Below are 22,371 nucleotides of genomic sequence, written 5' to 3' on the forward strand. Positions count from 1 at the left end.
ATGCTATAAGAGCCGGGATAAGTGCCATCTAACTGGTCTCACAGTACCGACAATTATCAAAGAATGCAAGTCCGCTGAACTGTAATTATGCAATTTGGTAAAGGTTCGGTGCTTGGAATAGAAACGAATAATTCAAAAGGCAGTTCATCAAAGGAATTGAAGTTGGGTTGTAGATTTTATAACGTAAATAAATCAATTATCTTCAAGTCCTTAAGTCGTTGAGCTATAAGTCTAGTTAAACATATATTATTCAGGCCCAAAATGTCAACCGGTCGGATACCAAAAAGAGTTCCCGTATTAGCCATATGTCGGTATATGCTGATTATGGAAGAAATATGTTGGAAAGAGACCCACTATAAAAATGGCATATTTTTAAATGACAGTCAACAGAACAGCATATAATGTGCGTTAGTTTAGTCAGGATAGATAATGGCCGTTATACTTTAGGTGATACTGGAGGTCATCTTATCTACGGGCGAACGACAAAATATCGTTGATCATTTATTGCAATGCAATAAATAAACGAAATTGGATAAACTTTGCCTGAACTGTCTAATTAAGTTGTTAGTCTCGAAATAGATACTACAAACTGAACAGAAAATCGCATCTAAATCGTCATCCTGATATTGGTCGGCAACAGCAGCAATAAAATCATCGTTTAGCAATGGTAGATGCAAAACGGTCGATGTTGGTCAGCAAAACGTTGCGATATTTTGCAATCTTCTACTCCATTACAGGATGTTCATACTTGTTTTAAATATCGGCGTTGAAAAGTTACCTCACGAGAACATGGTGTGTCCTACTCCAAATATAAACTTTACCTGATTTAAACTGACCATGATAAATCGTAATGAATTTTTCCTCTCGAGTTCAAATATACTTTAAAGAGATACTCTGATTCGAAGTTTTTATTAATACGAAGCTTTTTATTTGTACTCTTATAATATTAAGCACTTATTATAAAACGTATTGTACCTAAACATAGATCCGTACGATGCATCATTCTTTCACGGGTCGATAATGATGAAAATCGTTTACGGAGAGATGCTAGCTACAGGGATAAATAGGTTTATAAAACAGGACAAAACAGATCAGACAGTTTATTCGACTTATACAAGGGTACATCGTCGTAATACATACTATATAAACATGTCACTTCTATCAACTTAAAACATAATGTTATCAAAAGGAAGGCAAAATGTTTATGTAAATTGAATACAACATAATACTTTTGTTAACCTTGGCAGTGAGGGAAAGTTTCATTAAGGTTGTACATTTTATAAGTACGTTGCGTATGACAAATGCATCGTATCTATATTTACAAACATTCATAACTTCCGTTTAATCACATGAAGCGAATAATTGTTGGAATTTGAATACAGATTGATTTACATAGTAAAAACGTTTAGTAATTACGTAAGTTTTACGTAATTGATATTACAACGACAATAATAACAATTATTAAAATAACAGTGTTCGAATCTTTATTAAGTTAGTTTTAATCTTAAATATGAGCATTAATGCAAGGTGAAAAGGTAATCAGATAAAGAATTAGATACCAAAGAAATAAACGATGAACCTATTGTCTGACATTATGTTTTTCACGATGTTCTCATATGAACCATCTTAATATCTTTGATTACATGTTCACAATTCATGATCTAATTAATCAATTAGACATGAAGGATATCAAAATAGGTTATGAGTGAGTTGTGATATATGCGGCAATCATATTGTGAACAGTGCAAATATGACTTGAAATATTCTTATGAAATAGTTGGTGCTATTTTATTTCTGTTCATTATAGTAAAAATGCCATTATTTAACTATATCTAGCAGTTCAGATTTATCTTCGGCCATTACCGGGCACATTACAATTTCACACATAGTGAGATATATCACGGCTATTTTTGAGGCAAATTTAGCTCTTAGATTATATGTTTTTATTTTCGTTAGTAGTGATACCATATGTTAGAAAGTAAATAACATATTAAATGCATTTTCAAAATCTCACTTAACTTTTGACACCGAGTGTCATCAATTGCATCTGAACATTACGGTGTCTCGGTTTTAAAAGATGCAATCAAACTTAATTAGTACTTTATTACTACTTTAATGCTATAAATTATGGTTCAATAGACTATTCGCACTGCATACGTATTGCATATTATAGATAAACCTTTAAATCATTTCTTAAATAAAGTTTGATTAAAATTACGGATCGGTGCAACTACTAAACAATGTGATTTATCGATAACTGCCATTTTCATGCTAGAGTGGATTTTAAAGTTGTACATTCACCTTTTAAACAGTCTTCTTAAAGGGACTAGAGCCCTGATGATACCATTGCAAAAATAATTGATATCGTTGTGTACAGCGCATTAAATATTACCTACTGATGTATCAAATAACTTATGACACATGTATCCTAACCAAAAGGTTTTGCTTTTTTTTCAAATTCGCATTTTACTGGGTCTGTCTTCCACTTTATCTCAGTAAATCTAAAAATAGTGTCGGCATATTTATTTGTAATCGCTTAAATATTCTTTAGAGCGAGAAGTGATTGCTTTAACTGTCATATTTTAATTCAAAATTCATCCGCTAGTAGCGAATCGAAGGTTAATGAATCCTGCTGAATCACCAAAAGGACAGCTTCATTGTCTGATTGTTTCAACATGAATTTTTACAAATAAGTTTTACTGTCGCCCTACTAATCATTTCATATATACCAGGCGTTGTTAATCTCGTTTTACTCATTTTTGTCGCAGTTGTGTGCAGGCCGTTTCCATGGTGCATGAGTATACTTAAGTGAGTCTTCATCACATTAGTGGCTAAGCGATTGTAGCTTGAAAATTAAAAATATACCTTATGTTACACACTTAGCGTTTTGCAACTTCAATAAAACATATTTATCCGATGTGCTTAAGAATACTACTATACCTATTATAGGGATACTACCAAAATAGTATGTGTTACCTTTTTTAAAGGCACACATAACGTTAACTTTTACACAAACGTTACTCGTCGTTATTTTTGAATGGGTACGTAGCATCGCTAAACTATTTTCTATAATGGCTTAATCTGTTTCTTAACATGTTGACGACTAAGAGCGTTGATTGTTCAAAACATTGTTTAAGACATTGTCGTTAATATTTGAAAGTAAAATATATCATGATGTGCTGACATCAATAGTTTTCACAATAACAGCCGAAACAGTGATCGTAATATATGTAAGAAGATTTGCAGATCACAAGTGACCCAATAAAAACTAAACTATTAAAGAAGTAAAGATGTGAAAGTTATTAACTATGACGTTAACGCCCTGGTTACTTTTAACAAACTTTGAAACAATAGACTCTTAATGCTTTATTGATATAAATTATTCCACTTTAATACTGCAACTAGACATTGTGTGTATATGTTTGCGGTTTTAAGAAGACATCCATTTTCATAGCGTTTCCCTACCAGTTTATGTTTCATGTTTAATTTTCGTAAACAATGAAGGACAGCGAATTCTGTTTTATCTGACAAAACATGGATCCGTTTTAAACACACCGATCCCCCAATTTATGAACAGCGTAAATCTTCCTTTTAGTTGAGATTAAAATAATTGCTCAATCTACAACGTCGATAGTAATGGTCACCTCGTTTACTCTGTTTTATGAGTGTGCAAATCGCGACATAATAACTTCTGGTAAAAAAAGCCAAATAAGCAAGTTTCATGGCATAAGTACGCAATAGTGCTTCATTTTTTTATAAGTATATGGAATGTATGTTTCCAAATAATGAATTGATACTTTTACGACAGCTCTCGGTTTTCGGTGTTTCTATATCAATACAGCACAGTAACCTACATACCTGTCGTTTGTAATTCGTGACGGTTGAATAGGTTTACGCTATAAGCTGTGTTTACAATTTTTGATTGTACTAATTTATTAAAAATGATTAACTTCTCTATCAAGGAAGATAACCTGTGCGGGATTGTGTTATTATTTGGTTACATTTTGATTATTCTTCCAACGAGTATGATAATTTATTTGTGTGTTGTGATTCACGTAAACACCATTATATTGCTCTCATTACCAAATAATTCAGACATCTAGTTCTATTATATATAAACATGTATTTATTTGCAGTGTTATGTGCGGTGTTCATTAAAACTGCTAAAAGCGTAATATGAATACGTATTCATTTTTATAATAACAATAATATGATTTTATTTCAGAATAGTTTAAGTGTGTCTTATTTGTTGATAAACGACATATTTGCACATATGTTTCTTCACATAGTGGTGGCATAGATAGATTAACATTGATCGTTTATTTTGTGTGTGTATGCTTTTTTTTTTTCTTAAATGTATTTTCAGAAATGGCTCAAGCCAAACTTTTCTGTTTTGGATGTGCCGAAAGATATGATGGACCACTTTAATGATGTCCAACAGAAGTCAGTATGCTGTTTAGCGTTATGATGTGCGATGTATCATAAGCGCTGGTGATTTGTCAGACATTCAAATACTGAACTATCGTCGAAATAGCCCGAATAAGTCCCGGAATCACTCTCGTCGCGAAGAAATGCTTGTGATCGCGGCCTACGCTGTGTACACGACGATTTGGTAGGTAAGGGAATATGGTTAATGTTCTCCTGTGGAAGAGAAACAAAAGGGATTAATAGGTTACGATACAATGTGCTGACAGGTCCCTTCTGAGTCTCTAATTGAACTTGAAAGTCAGGAACATCTGAATCGGGTATGTTAACAATGACGTAAGGGTCCCTTTCCCACTTATCAACCATCTTGTTCCTTCCCCTCAAGCCAACCTTCTGCACGAGGATAACTCCACCAAAATTCAGACGGTTCTGTTTAACTCTAGAATCGTAACGTTTCTTGTTTAACGTAGCCAATTTACCAGCACTTTCACCCACAACCCTGAATGCGTAACGCATCCGCTCACGTAGACGGCTAGCGTAGTTGTCGGGTCGACCCGCCTCTTGACTCACTGTAGGGTCTGTTCCAAAATAGGCATCGACTGACAATCTGGGATGCGAGCCAAACATCAAATCATGTGGGGAGAATCCCGTCATTTCATGTTTCGTGGCATTGTACGCTTGTACCAAATGACCGATATATGTCGGCCAGTCCGTCTTCTGGTCATCTGTTAACGTATATAGCATTTTCAATAAAGTGCGGTTGAACCGTTCCGCACTTCCGTTCTTGCATGGGCTGTACGGGGTCGTACGGGTTTTCTAAAAATTGGCCAGTTCACATAGAGACTTAATCAGTTTGCAGTCGACGTTTCTCCCCTGTTCGCTATGAAGCTGTTCTGGAAAGGAGAAATGTACATTTTATATAAAATTATCATTTAGAGCTTTTGCTGTGGCATGATCTGTTATTGTTTTGCATGGTATGACTCTTGCAAAACGGGTGAAGTGATCTGTTATTACAAGAATGTAAAGCCTTGCCTACATCTTCTTCTAGAATATCCATGCAAACTAACTGCATAGGCATAGGGGTAACGATGGGCAGAAGTTCAGCCACTGGTTTCGTTGGCGTTTTACGAAATACAACTAATACAACCTGTGACCCACTTCTCAATATCTGCCTCCGGTCACCGGCTAAACAGATAAGCCAAATCTACCGTAACCTCAAGGCAAACGGCCTTAACAGCGTCCGGGAACATAATTCTGCTCAGACCATCAGCATCATTGTTAGTTTTACCCGTCTTGTATTTAATGGTTAAGTTATCATTGGCTAATGCCGCAACCCAGCTTTGTTGTGTCGCATATAACTTGGCACTGGTAAGTACATATGTCAACGGGTTATTGTCAGTAACCACCAAAATGATTTACCATAGAGATATAATAGAAGTTGACGGTGAGGGCTCACTTCTCAATTCCGCTCAATCGCTCGAAGTCTGGCGCAGGCGATAACCCGCTCAACACCGTCCTGCTCCTGCAATAAAACTGCACCCAGCTCTGAACATGAGGTGGCTGTGTGAACTATAAATGGCAATGAATAGTCAGCAATACGTAATCATCGGGGAAGGTGCTTGGTAAGGTGCCTCTTAACCGAGTCAAATGCAGCCTGCTGGTCCTGCCCTTAATCCCATAGTGCAGGAGACTTAGCCACCTTTCTAGACTTGCCCTCCGGCAACTTGCTACTAGGTTTGACTATCTTAAAGTAGCCAGGCACAAAGCCGGCAAAGCGTAGAAAGGATCATAACTCCTTCACATTGGAGTGGACAGGCCAATCCAAGATCGCTCGTGTCTTGGCGTGATCTGTCGATGTGCCATCGACAGATATCACGTGACCTAGGAGCTCATCATGAACCTATAATAAGAGAAACCTCATTAACCACGCATAATTCAGACTTTGGTTTAATGCACAAAGGTTTAGCAAAAAGATATTGCACACCCTGACCGATATTTTAACCGAAGTGCCAGCTTAAGGTACAGTAACAACATATGGTCATACAATATACTGTCTATCCACATCTTAATTCTCTGTAACAAAATCATAAGTATTAGATGAATTCCCCTTACTATTCCGTTGACCGTGATTTTTTTCAAACTCAATGCGCTCATACCATCTACAAATATAACATTTCGAAAAAAAAAACCAAATTCCTCATTTGAACATAATCATACTCTTAACCCTATCGACAATATATACATATTTTTGTTCTTTTGTCTTTTACAACTTGGCATAAAGATGAGGAAATGTCGGAATATACAATACGTGGTGGCAGACTTATTTGCGATGAAAAATGTTTCCAATAGGTTAAGCCATTGAGATGTATTTAGTAAAATTATCAATTGTATCCCTTCATTTTTTTCATTATAAATACTGAACTATTAAAACTTTTATTTGAGATTGTTTAAATACTTTCTGGTGCCTGGTGAAACAAGAACCAATAAGTTTTAATTAAAGTAAACAAATGCTTTACTGATAGGCGTGGCGTACACTTAAGGCTTGAGCGGGAAATTAGTAGATAAATTTTGGTATACTGCAGCAACAATTGGAACACATCGGCCATTTTTCATCGAAAACCTTGGAAGTGGTCCGTTAACTAGCAATAATAGTATCTATAAATGATAGTGTTTTGATGTGTTCTTTGGATAACTCAGTTTGCATTGAGTTCCAATGAAGGTTATAATTACATAAATACTTCAAATCCTTTGGAATTATGACATTATATTTAAATGTTAAAATTAAGTTCTTACGCGATCTAGTAGCAGCTTATTAAAATGTGATGATTCTGACGTTTATGGCCGTACATATACATTCGAAACTGTTTTTGATGTGAAATGGTCGGGGTGTTTTGATTGACTCCAGCACATTTGTGTGTTTTCGATCGCTAAACTTCAGTGTTCGAACACCGCTGTCAAATCAATTATGAACTTATTGAGGACTATAATTTTCTGTCTAATAGTGCAGAGACATGCTTGGTCCTATCATGACAACAATTTGAAGTGAAACAATCAGGCACATATATAAAAAGGTTATTGTCAGTATGCCTACTTGTATCAAAGTAGAACTTTCCGTTTTCTAGAATAGATTTATAGATGTATTTTGAGTATGTTGATAAAAGGAACCAATAAGTATAAAGTTTAAAAATACCATTAGCGTCCTAGTTACATTATAACATTGTTTCATTCCATGGTTACCTCGTCCTCTAATAGAGGAATGTTATTTATTGGAAGTTGAATATCTCATAATATGTTGCTATTTTTTTAAATGGCACATAATTCTGAACAAAATACTCCTTTCATATTTGTCCTTAACGTACGACTATCCGTTCGTTACCAAATACAACAAAATAAAATGAGAGAACATATTAATTGTTTGATTTATTAAGGTTTACTTCCCAATAGTTAACACCCCTCGTAAAGTTTCGCAAAAGTTGTACATAAGAAGTGGGAATCATGAATAAATGCATTCGTAATGGGCGGGCATAAGTGTTTCTATGAAATAATGTTTTTCACATATGTATTTTGTAACGGTCTTTGAATTGGCTTCCTCAATTTCGGCATTCAGTCTGCATGCATGACAGGTTTCTCTATTTATTCATTATGGCGTAATCACTCTTTCGCTCTTTGAATCGACATCATCTATTCGAGCTTTCATACTGAATGAACTACGGGGCTTCTCTGCTACGACTATGTAACAATACTTAGTACTGGCATCATGGTGTCAAGTTTCGATATGGCATGAACAAATGTGTTTTTCTGCTATGGCGAATTCTCACTCTTTGAATTGCCATCGTGGTGTCGAATGTCGCTATGGCAGGAACAAAAGTGGTTCTCTGTTAAGGCTAATTCTCTCTCTTTGTATTGGCACTATGGTGTCGAGTGTTGATATGGCATGAACAAAAGTGTTTCTCTGTTATGGATTATTCTCACTCTTTGAATTGGCATCGTGGTGTCGAGTGTCGATATGGCATGAACAAAAAAGTTAACCTGTTATGGCTAATTCTCACTCTTTTTATTGGCATCATGGTGTCGAGTGTCGATATGACATGAACAATAGTGTTTCTCTGTTATGGATAATTCTCACTATTTGAATTGGCATCGTGGTGTCGAGTGTCGATATGGCATGAACAAAAGTGTTCATCTGTTATGGATGATTCTCGCTCTTTGAATTGGCATTATGGTGTCGAGTGACCATATGGCATGAATAAAAGTACTTCTCTGTTATGGATAATTCTTGCTCTATGAATTGGCATCATAAATTTGATCATATACATTGCATGTGCTCATTTCGTTATGTCTATTAAAGTTCTTTTACAAGGCAATGCAAATTGACGATTATGTAATCGATTAATGGAAAACATGTTTATACTGGCAAACGAATATGTATATGTGTATGACGTACGTTGTTTTCATTGTACTGATTTATAATTTACAATTAGACAAAATTTAAAAATTGCATGGATACCATGAAATCTGCAATTGTGTCGATAATGTCTCCGATGCAATTGAGAGCACTCTGGTTTTCTTCATTTGCATATATATAAGTATAACGTCGGGGAAATTCGCATACTAGACAAAGCAGCCTCTTAAGAGAAGTTTAGCTTCAATTGGCAGTAGAGATGGCATGTCGATGTGTGAGCTTTTATATAAACATGACACTTCTTCTCATTTGAAGCAGAAAAGTGCAAAAAAGAATTACGAATGACTGAATTTGATCCTTCAGTCTTGACACATCTTAGCGAAGGCCTTTCCTGCTTGTTTTACGGAAAATATGAGGGCTTAATAATTCAAAGCAAATTGAATGTGATCATTTTGGTCAATTGTTTCACACATTATCACTAGGTTAAAATGAGTTATATCAGAGGATATGTGAGCACTTTTCATTAAACCTAAATTCGGCTACTCATACAATGTTTAGGAAATTTGACAATGATTATGTAAGGTACAAATAGGTATTTGCATCTGCATTTTTTTTCCGATCTAAAACAGTAATTGTTGTAAGGAGGCAAACGCTGTAAATTAAATGTGGAACATTGTTTCTTCAACCTAATTTCGTTATGGTTTACCAAAACAAATTCAAACTTGCTTCAAACGAAACTAATGCAATTACAGATACGACAAAACAGAAAACGTAAAAAAAAACATAGAATAAAACCCTGTCATACCTCAGTTCTGATTACAAAAATGATTGAACATCATGTAAAGTAAAGACATTACCGGTAAAAGGAGGCAGATATTGTGTATTAAAGTCAGAATTATGTGCGGTCTCATCTATCATAGAAGTCGTTTAACATTACATTTACTAACAAACGAATAGACGCATCTTTGCAATGGTAACACAATAAACATTTGCTTGTTGTTTATAAAAAATATTAGCCTTAGGTTTGTGTGCGTTTAATATCGGAGCATTATCTCATGCAATGCATGTCTATTGCCATTTGTCGTGCTAAACCCCACAGTACATCATAAAATCATCGCACTCATTAATATACTTGTCTAGACTATCAATCCGTTTTGCTTAATCATTGATTCGCCAAAATAAGCTACAAATAATATTAGCAGTTACGCCGTTATAGTCGTTCATAAAAAAGTTCTTAAAATGAAAAATGATTGCGAACTGATTTACATCAGAGATTCCCAACATGTTTCTAGTATTCGTGTACTTTGGAACATGCGTGTTTGACATATTCCTGTTATCATATATCCGCATTATCCACTAGTTCCTAAAGCAAACAACTGGCACACGATCAGCTCATTGTTCTTGTCAAGTTTTTTTCCTTTATTCAAGACAACCGTAAGACAAGCTGCGCTTGACAGTTAGCCGAGGGAGAATATTTTGTCGCCGAATTGCTTTGTGCAATTAGATATTCTTTTAAAATCCCCAAACAAATGTTCCACACAACCGTCTATTAGAATTAAAACGAAGCAGACGCATAATATAGAAATATAATAACTCATTAATGAAAATGGACATCCAACTTTTCGATTGTTGTTCATTCTAGTAGAAACCTTTCAGTTGCTTTTGGGACAGCATTATATGTAAAGAGATGTACAGGTTAAAGGATGATTTAAGAACTTTACGGTTAACATCAACAAAATGAAGACAACTGTTAATGTATATATATTATATACAAAGGTATTTTTTTATTTCTATTTTCCTTCATTCTTTAATAATAGTTCTCTTCCGGTATTTGCAACACGTGGCTTGTACACTAGACATCGTACGTAAACCTGTGGATCTTGAGCTCGCCGTTGGACGTTGGCTTAAGAGTACCCAAACTGTTCTGTATATTTAGGTGTACATTTCTGACGTGATGATAATAAAACAGGTTGTACAGGTTTGAAAGAAACCATATTTCGGAAGGGTTCACATTTGTTTGACACACAACTTTGTCCTGAGCCAGACAAGCCTTAATAAAAAAGAGTGTCACTAATGTTCTTAGTTTGTACATGATTTATTGGCTTCTGTGAATAAAGATATGTTACAGATTATGCAAGAAGTCGTATTAACTAGGCCTAATAGTGGACCATTTTTAAATGCAAAGTATATCAACGTTTAGGAACATATTGACAAAATATTCAAATTTCAGATGATAATCCCTATAAATCATACGTAAGCTTTCAGATACCTTTGCATAATCAATATGTACATAGAAAACGATGTACGACTAGACTGTTTATTCAACTCTTCGATGTGTGTCAAGACCTTGATTGATAATACAATTAGAATGAATTTGCTTTTCAACTGTAGTTAGTCTAGTTTAATTTTATTTAATTCACAATGATTGCGAAAGAAATTATGACAACCTTATTTTATATAACCTCTCCCACAGCAGCAAGACCACTCTCTCGCACATTATCGTGCCACCGAGAGTGGCTTATTATGTTTAAACCATATTTTTCGTTATTATTACTCACTACATTTTTAGCATAGAAGATTGAAAATTAGTCCTTAAGATGCCGTTCAATTCAATGATAACAGGATCACAGAAATTTGTAGTACAAGTGAAACGCTTTTATTTCCTCCTTTACTTTATGATGCATTATCATTATTCTCTTTATCCCTGGAGTTACATTCTAAGGTATTACGTACATAATTATAACTTTAATTTGGTGAAAGGAGATCTTAAGGCCAAATGATACTTTTAGTAGTGCTTTTACGGAAAAAAGGAATTTGTATTGAAACTATAAGTCTCAAAGCAAGGAACCAAGTTTATTCAATTATATTAAGGAAACTACTAAAGTGCTAAAGTTGTCATACCTCGTAAAGAATAAAATTAGTCTGACACAAATCCTATTGGACCTTGGACCTGAGGCAAAAATAATTGCCTCTCGTCTTCTTAGTTTGTAAACAAAGTATTGCCTCCTGTGAATGAAAGCTATAGTCGTTGTCAAAGTCATCGCCTTAACCAGGAATTGTATACGGTTGTCTTTTAACTCCTGTCTGATGTAGACGTTTCTGATGTAAATTTTGCGTCTTGTATGAAAACAAGTTCTACATTCTAATATAAAATAACATACATAATGACAATAGGACACCGAATAAGTCATTTGAAAGCCTAAGTCTTCTACAAGTAACATAAATGTATGCTTATTTGATTAAATGTGAACTGGAACTGCATTTGAAAATAAGCAAAAGTCAGTGCTGCTCGTCTTAATGTTCAATGAGATTATACAGGCAATGTGACATCTGAGTCTTTTGTTTTATTGCAAGGAACGTGTCACAGTAGTAAAACATAAATCCTTTGCATTGAATAATTGATTAGGACATTATACATCGTAAGGTCATAATAAATGAAAGGACAAGGGAAACATTGCATAAGCAATGTGTGAGTGTATATGCTGCGTTATCTTGGTAAAAAGTGGCATGTGATATAGTGCTATTGTTTTAGAGATGTATCTACATTTTGACCTCGTAAACATGATTTGCAAACATGCGTTTCCCAATAACGCTTACATGTAACATGCGAAAAACAGCTTACATACATCGTGTAGAAACTTCCATAGCTGATTCTGACTAACTACTTTATGTTAACAATAATATCAAATTACATTATTTCATAGTTGAATCCTGGTGGTATTGTTACATATGATATTGTAAATGAGGAATAGCATGCGTTGGCAACCAATTCTTTAACATTTAATCATAGAAACGCAAACATAAAAAACGCCACCATTTAAGACATATAACTGATAAAACTGACAATATACAAGCTTGACATTATACAAAGAGATTTGTGTACTTAAGAGACATTGTCTCGTCAATACATTTTTCTGGTATGTCGAGTTCTTTAAAATTGTAAGTGGATCATTTTAACACCTTTAATTGTTTCAAGTTTATATCAGTGTTTTTGGAATGATTCTGTGAGTATTTTAACATAACTTGAATACGCAAAAAAATTCAGCCCCCCCCCCCCCCCACAAGATATTGACTTTTTTAGTTATATTAACATGTTTTCAAAAGTTCTCGTCTCACTTGACAATATTGATATTAAACATTTGGAAATGCTCTATTGGCATCAATCAAGACATTGCAATGCATTAATATTTGACAATGGACATATATTGGACATATATAAGACTCAGTGTTTTCACCATATTTTATAGGAATGGGAACGTTGCACTTGACTTTCATTTACCAAGATTCAAACGTTGGCAATATTTTTCAAAAAGAATGGACAAGTGATAAATTAAAGTTTTAAAAACTTTTCTATATATTGGAAATGAGATTTTTTACTAGGTTCTGTTGTTATGAAGGCCTATTTTTTATTTCCTCTGACTAATAAGCTTTGGCCAAAGTGAACCTGATGCATGAGCTTTTCGCATAAATATTCATGGTTAAAATAAATATATATATATTCAACGTAATAAAAGTATACTTCTACCTTTTTAAATAATAGATGAAGGAATAGTATTTAACATTCTTTTTATTATAATTGACACCAAACTTGGTAAGCCAAAATTCCGTCTTAGTTAGATTGATATAGTTCATTTAACAAACAATAGCTGGTGTATAAATGCCAGGGCTTCCCATTAAAAATAGTAAAGAAAATAGAGGAGAATTGTTTTAATACTTTCTTGAATATTTGGAATGTTGCCATGTTGATATTTGTTTTCACTTGTGATGATTTGCAAAAATGCGAACAAACTAGTAACTCATACTTTTAGGAAAATAAAACTATGTATGTTATCTAAAAATCTTTGTTATTTAATATTTAAGAACTTAATGATATAAGAGATCTACAGGTTATCATACGGTTCATTATCAGCAGTACTTCATCAACCTGAATCATGCCACCAAGGTATTTGACCATGAAAATTACATTACATAAAAATGTAACGTGTGTAATGCTGACATAAACCACATTGCGTCGACCTGCCGTGTGTGGAAAAGGAGCTTAAGGTCAAAATGTCGCATCAATTTAGTTGGCATATACATGTAAGGTGAACCTGATGTACTTCAACCTGCTTTATTGAGGTACGTTCACTTATGATCAAAAGGTTGGCATGCATACTGCCATACTCAGACGTTTAATGTTTAATTATGTTGGCAACATCTTTCAAATGTCTTGTTTGTTTGTTTGCTCATAGACCTGTTGCTGTCCACTTTTAAAGAAGATCGACTAAACTAAGTCTTATTGTTAACAAACTTGTCCTTGCAGTGTTAAATTCATAGCAAATGTTTATTATTGAAGTATATGCTTGAAAGATAAAACTTTCACTTTTATAATAATAATAAGTAATTTAAGTATAAAAAATTCAGTATTTCCTTTTAATATTAACATGCCACATTGATAGATATCGAAATACTAAATACATTCTGCTTTTATAAACTTTCATCCCATTTCGCGGACATAAGCTCATGTATATCCAATGTTTTCTTTCACAACTTGATCAAGCACGGCAGGAAGGTCAACAGTCTGTTAAAAGCGAAAATAAGTTTTAAACCATCTTTCCCTAGTCTGTCATACGTAAGTATTTTGTTTTAAGCATTTATAACTTAATTGTTCGTGTAGTTATGACAAGGTCAGGTCTTTCCTGTATTAAAGAATTTGCATTCCAATGGTTAAATTGGTTTAATTGGCAATTCAGTTTGGCAGTCCACTCCGTCCAAAACAAATCCATGATAAACCGCTTAATGTTTTTTTACATATGCACCCACAATTTGATATAGATCGTTAACAGAAAGTCCTTAAAGTTTAATAAATCCTACTGAAATAGTGCATATTTTGATAACAAAATCTTATCAAACATAAAACATCGTTTGTGACATTCTTTGCATCCTTTTGTATACGATACACAAAAGGTCGACTTATTTACAAGAGTCTTCATATGTATTGACATATCGTGCCAGACGCCCTTCATATATTATCTTTGTTAATTAGCATGGAAGCACCCAAACAGTTTCCCATACGCCACGGAGTACGCGCACGTGTTCGTTCGTAGTATATTTCACTACATATGCATAATATATTACATACAGTTACCTTCAAACATTGTCAAATAAAAGCTTGAACAATACATAACGAACACGTTTTTTTTTTTTAATTAATAGGCAAATGTAACGAAAAATAACTTCAAATTATTGTTTTAAATCTGTTAACCACTGTTTCATAGTCTTTAAAAATTGGATTTATCGTAGAATATTATTCTGACGCATGTTATTCTTAAAGCTAACCTACTGCGCACAATGAGTTCATGGTTGTGTTGCCAATATTAACGAAACATTAATCAAATTATATAGATCCTGCGAGACCTTGTTACAAATTCCATCGAAGATTTTTCTACCCGCACATTGGAAATATTTTATAAAAGACTTGAAGACAGATATTATTTACCAGATTGGATATTATGTCTAAAAGCTGTAATTGTGTCTTTTATAGTGACTTTTAATATTTTCCAGTTGCGTCCCAGTTTAAATTTAAGCAAGTGATAAAGCTTGAATAGCTCCGTCACCAGGTCGGTACGCTTTGAGTAACTACAGAACAATAGCCTCTCGTTCATTGCAGGAATCTCAACAGAATTTGAATGTGGAAGTGAAATGAGACGTATACGATAAGGTACATCTTGCCTGCTACCGTAGGTACTCTATTGTTATAAAGAGGCCATATATCAGAAAATAGTTTTAAAGATATTAAGCTTAAGGTTAAAGCTTCGCTTCATACAGGTTTTATGACGTTGTGTTTTAAATTAGTTGATTGAGTTCTCCAATAATTTTTAATGTTTTGTATATGTTCTAAACTTCATTCTACCCCAGTTTTTATTTTTTAAATATAGACTTCTGTGTCCCGAGTATGAATTAATATCACTGAAGAGAATGCTGGACCTTTAAGATGACAAACACGTCTTAATCAACCTGTATACCAGCTATTTCTATTCCAGAAGGTTCAAGTTCTTACCTGACTCTTTGTAATTGTAATGCCAAACATGGCTAGTAGTTTATTCTTAACTAACAAAAGCTTGTTATCAATAGACATCACCTTATGTTGAGTGTAGAAGCGGGGACCATATTATAATGCCTTAGGCTTACCGCAGCAAAAGCTTAATGTGTGCACCATGGTCGAATAGAAGAGTCGAGACGAGACTTCGTTTTCATACTAATGAAGAACTAAATGCGGATGACTGATTCTGTTCATTAATACAGGTACATGATTGTTTCTTTCGAGACAAAAATCTGCCAGAGCAATTACCTGACATCTAAAGGCTATAAAAAGGATGCCTCGTCGTGCGAAAGGGAATCTTTAAGTTAGGCAGATATTAATGTAAACTGTAGGTTGCTATTTAAAGATATATCTGAAATTATCTTAATCTGTTTTTATTCGATCAAGACAACCCTACTGAAAACCACATTTTATACCGACAATTATTTTAAATAAAGTACCATTATTGTCGTATATTTATTATATGATAGCCAAAAACTAACAAAATTAATTAAAACATCATTCATCACGAAGAACGTTAAAGACATTCTATAAATATAACGCTCCGGATTTATTTCTTAACACTTGAAAATGTTTAACATCTCCCTTCTCTTAGCCTTCCACATGCAAATCTTTGCTATACAATGTATTTAATAGAAGAGTTATCGTTAACATTCTGACTGGTACTTTTTTGATTGGAATTTTATTGCCTGTGGACAGATTTGTAAAAAGAAATGAAATGACGCTAGCAGGGCCTACATCCATTTAATGCTTTCAAGGTTTCATTTTACGCTTAAGATGTTTGATGATAAATGTATGAAATCTTGTACTATACTCATTAAAAAAGGCTGCGATATGGCATTTACTTTAACTGCGATCTTTCGAAAATTAAGTTTACACATTTTTAAACAAACACTGAATGTTTTTCAAACACTGACATGTTGATGGGGTTTTAACAATTGTTTTGAAGCACAAGTGCGTGAATTAAATAATTATAGACAACGTGTATTGCGTAGAACGTATTCGTTTTGGACATAACTACAAATAGCTGTCGACACGCCAATGTTGCAAAAAATAAAAGTAATAAAGGGTTTAGCGAACCGGACTTCCGACATTCCCTTAGGGATTGCACTCGTAAATTACAATGGGATACTCTTTAATCCTCTATCAAATTGGTGGTTACACCGTCGATCATTATAATGGCAACAAAGCAGACTTTATATAAATATATATTACAGATTGATCAAATAAGCAGCAACTATCTAGATGATAGATATTCTTTTTACTACAAACACTCGTAGTTTATTCTTAACATTGCCAAATTGTATCCATTGATTTGCATTCATCAATTCATAATGTAAAAATGAGAAGCAGGGAAGCCGTCACAGATAATACATTTTAGTTATTATGACATATATTTTGAGACTGAACTAAATGGATTGAAAAAAGTAATTTTGATCAACATACTGTGTAACAATATACACTGTTTATATTTCTAAAATCCGAAGCTATGCAAGTTGTTGCTATCATATCATATCATTTTGATATAAGCATATTTTTGGTATTTTATCCATAGTTGAAATGACATCAAATAACTATAAAAAAATAACAAGGACATATACACAAAATCTAACTTCAGAGTTCAACGCTATGTGAAGTAAAAATACGATATGCAAGGATTGCCTCTAGCTTTCATCACGAACAGGGAATTATTGTATTTATGTGGCTAATTCAAAAGATATATTAGCCACTGTCTGACAGTGTTTAGTTTAAATAAATATGTAAACATGTCGCGTGCACATGTTTTTCAATTAACTCTAACATGCAACAGAAATCGAATGCAGCCAATGACATAATCAGAAGTTAACTGTTAACATTGATTGTGACAGGAACTATCACTTTCATAGCTAATCAAGAATACAGTTTCTCTTGCCGAGCCTTTGTGGAGTTACATTATATAATAATTCGTTGGATACTTAACAGACGACAATGCATTTGCAACCATTTATGGAATATCTAAATAATTCTCGAAAATAAAATTACTCTTAACAATATGAAGGGACAATCAAAGTAGTTCAGCTTTCAGAATAATAAAAACTTGTTTAGAACACAAGGCAATCAGCCAAACAACAATACTAGTGGTCGTGGGCAACATTGCAAATGTCTTAACTTTGTATGTTTAGTTTCAATTAAACTGTTGAGTTCATACTTTGGATGTCCTTTATGTTTCCGAAGGGTATCTTGCGCAGAATGTATGAAATATTGAATGTTGCATCTGTAATGAATCAGCGTATGTCTTATTTATTTAATCATAATATGCGAACACATTTTGTTAATGCAAATAAGGTTGTTGTGTTTCAACTGTTCATATACAAATGAAACGCAAAACTACTTATAATAACAATTTTAAATTAATATATTTAAGGTGTCTCAGGGCCCACAATCGATCCTTTATGTCGTTTTACTTCAAGTGATACGTGGCCATTAGCAGCCAATTGTGTGATATGGAAATAGATTAACCGACCGAGTATGATTACCTGACTTATCCAAAACAAAGATGTCGAACCACCCACGTTCGATTCCCAACTATGCCTGAACAGAAAACAGGAAGAGTCAATATATATTATGTGGTCCAAAATGTATGCATGAAACGTATTCACGGACCCTGAAACAAAAACAGTAAGAGATTAACACAAAGGCTATATTTTGAGAACAATGTTTTCCTTGTATTTTGTTCAAATTATTTTAAAATCTTTAGTATTCACATAATTAACGATACTGCGTTGAGACCAACATTGGCTTGCAGATCTTGGCCTGACTGTATATAGATAAGCCCTTACTTTGGACACATTTTGTTTAATTGTATATATTCACAATCAAACTAAGCCACGTTTAAACATTCAGTTAGGTTGGCAGCAATGACGTCATTTTCAGTGAATCTTCCCAGTTCTGAAGTATATTTCTATCGTTTTTTTTAATAGACAATGGTACCGTTTGGGTAAATGCTAATGCACAGGAGTATGTAAATATATTGAAAACACATATGTTTCAATTTAGATTTTTTTACCAGCTTAAGTCAGCAGAACCATTTTTGAGAAGTTTAACACATGTCTGGTAGGGAATAGAACCGGCATCAGATTAAATACATCAAGAGCAGCAAGAGAAAACATAGCATAATCAGGTAAAACTGTTAAGAAAACTATTTTGTGAAATTGGAAACATAATCACCCTACTTTCAACTTATTGCTTATTGAATAATTTAAAATTGAACATTGGACTATAATATATAAGTTAAAGCATGCATTCTGTTGCTTTAATAGTATGTTTGAACAGTCCAGTTCTTTTAACGTATATAGGTTAGATGTTATGATATTTCAAAGGAAATCCAATCTTTTGCAAACATACTGCACCGCCACCTCTGTATTTAACTACAATGAATCAAATATTGTATTCATTTTAACATGTTCTTTTCATTTCAGATCTTTGCCATCATTTTATGTAAGAATTGCATTGCTCAATAAATGTTCATCTTCCTGAAAAAATTGATCAAATTCCTAAACACACATACCAGATTATACTTATTCAAAATATTGTTTTCACCTTGTTCAGATTGCTGCGACTGGAGTACCAAGTTCATCTGAAAGAAACACATCAAACAGGAGGTTCATGAGAGGAAAAGAACACTTGTGAAAGCGCAGCTCTTAGAGGGCTTAATTGTCAAGGCTCTATCTCGTATTGACAGGGTTTAATTATAAATGAATATAGTAAGTTATTATATCTTTATCATATTTTTTTTGCTAGATCTCCGTGTTGCAAATTTAAATTAACACAATATGGGTAGTACCAGTAATAAAGAAATGTTTAAATACCACGTGTCATGTTTAAATAATACATTCTAATTCGATAAGCTTTTAAATTTTAATGCACCAAATAAGCACTTTTATTTTTACATGTTATTATAAAAAGGTTTCTTTGTGAACTATTCAATTAATATTTAATGCCTCGATTGGAATAAAAAAAACAATAGCATTTGACGTTTTCTTATACAGATACTTTTTACTCTAAAGTGCTTTAAAGGAGAATATTTTGTCGAAATATTGCATACTTGGTTGAAAAATATAGTTCGCCAATAAAATATTTATTAAATTAATTATATTATTGCCAGTAATTGTGTAGTTTGGTTGTTGTCATTCATTTTAATATATTTGCATATATCTAACAATTAAATTGAAGATTTGAATTATGTAAAATATAGGTAAATATTGACTTTGAATTTAAATACATAATTTTTAAATAGTACTTAATGAAAATACAGACAAGAAATTATATTTTATGTCTGTTGATAATTTGGTTGTGGAAAGTGGAAATGTAACTTCTGAATGATTTTATTAGTACTACTGATCCTTGACATCGAGGACGGGCGAGCTTTGTTTTGTTATAATATAATATAAAATAGCTAATGGCATGTGTTCAATTTAATATTTAGTTTCTTTTTTACTCTAAGCTTCCAGAAAGGCAGATACGATGAGGCAGATTTAATTCATAGTAGTTTCCTTTCATTGATAATATACTCATATTATTAACTTAAATATACATAATGATGCTGGCATTTGATGTAACAAACATAGGGCGGGTAATCGACCTGCGCCGTACTATTTAAATTGTAAAAAAAACGCCATTTCGGTTGTAAAAAGGTCAGTTTTGACAATTTATTCCAAAATGGAATACATTTGAAGCAGATATATTGTAATGAACCTGCTCCTCATTGTATTTCTGCGTTTATACAAGCGGTTTAATGGTGTAGATATAATGACAAAAGTAATTAAGCGCTTGGCAACTTTAACCAGCGGTTAAAATTCGCCAACATTTATATCATTGGCTGCATTTGCTTATGGGTATAGTCGGCCGGGGATACAATATAACATAACCCATGGTGCGTATTTTCAAATATTGCATCTGATTTACTGGCTTAAAGATGCGCTCCTACTCCCAAATAAGACTATAATTAATAATATCGTTTTAATATTCAAAAAAGGATGAATAAATGTCAAAAGCAATGGTTCTTATGAAGGATACCGAGTTTAATTTGAAAGAAATTAGCATAACACACGTTATTTCTACTTTATCAGACTATAGTATACCACAGTAAATATTTTAGCATTCACCAATCATTTAATATTTTTGTGCTTTCTGTTATTAATTTCACGGTCACAATCTTGTTATTAGTAGTTAATATTTTCCATATATGCACTATTTAGTAAGTAGTTTAAGGTCTAAATGTATGTTTGTGATACATGTGTATGCAGTGATTTCAAATGAGAGTGTAACTCAAATTAGTAGGTAAAACATAAATAGTACTCACCATATCGACATTTGTAACGATATTTTGTTAAATTATAATTAAAATTTCTTTTAATTTTCAACTCATTATGAAAAATCATACGTTAGCATTCCAATGCATCATATCACAATTATAGTGATATAAAATGCTAAATATCATTGAAAAATACTGGAAATAAAATGGATATAGCATTTTGTTGCTTTAAAATACATAATTTAAAAACACACAGCAATATTTTCCCAGATTTCAGGGGTATATTTCTTGATATAATTGTACAGGTCTTTTTAGTCATATTATGTATCAATTATGTTTAGTTGTGTCAGAAAAAGTAACAGTATTTTTAGCCTGGTTGTAGGTGCTTCATCTACATTCAAGTGAGCGATTTATTTGTATCAGAATGCAGCTTTAAAGCACAAACAAGCCAAGTTGTAATTCAATTAAAAATAACATTAATATACTTCTCAACCAAAACCATACTTCTTCATAATTCTAGGTATAAATAAATGTTCATATTTAAAAGTGAAACGGTCTGAAAATACGTATTCATATACGAATGTCTCAATCTAGACGCTGCAAATTCAGGAAAGAAGATCTATCTCTTAAGTTGTTTTCTAAAACCTCTTTTGCACTTGCTAGATTTCTCTTGAAATTTAAAGAGTCCATCTGAAATCCCTTTTCCCGATTACATTGTCTGTTATGTTTTAAGTCCTTTGAGTATTCCATTAAATGAAGCCCCTAAAATTGCGTAAAAGAACTGTTTAAATTGAAACTATAACTCCTTTTAGACATTTATTTTTCAATTTCAGTACTTTACATCCAGAAATCTACTATATCACATTACAACATAATTTAAATAATTATAAGTAAAACTGTAAAATATTTCTGAAAAATTGGAAAACATTTATCAGCAAGACCTTTAGATCTTAAGTGAGATTTATGCAATATCTCATAACAAAGGCAGATGGATGATAAAACAATGCCGGCAGGATCATTCGAAAACAGTACATCTGGATCATTTGTCAGAGACCTTATGTACAGCGTCGCAGGGATCATATTTTAGACAGTTATTCCTAATATTGATGCTGGTGTTTTAACAGTGCGTTCTTAATTCTCGGCATTGAAGTTCAACCAGATGAAAGAAAC

This window comes from Mya arenaria, chromosome 17, assembly GCF_026914265.1.
Source record: "Mya arenaria isolate MELC-2E11 chromosome 17, ASM2691426v1".
NCBI classification, from domain to species: Eukaryota; Metazoa; Mollusca; class Bivalvia; order Myida; family Myidae; genus Mya; species Mya arenaria.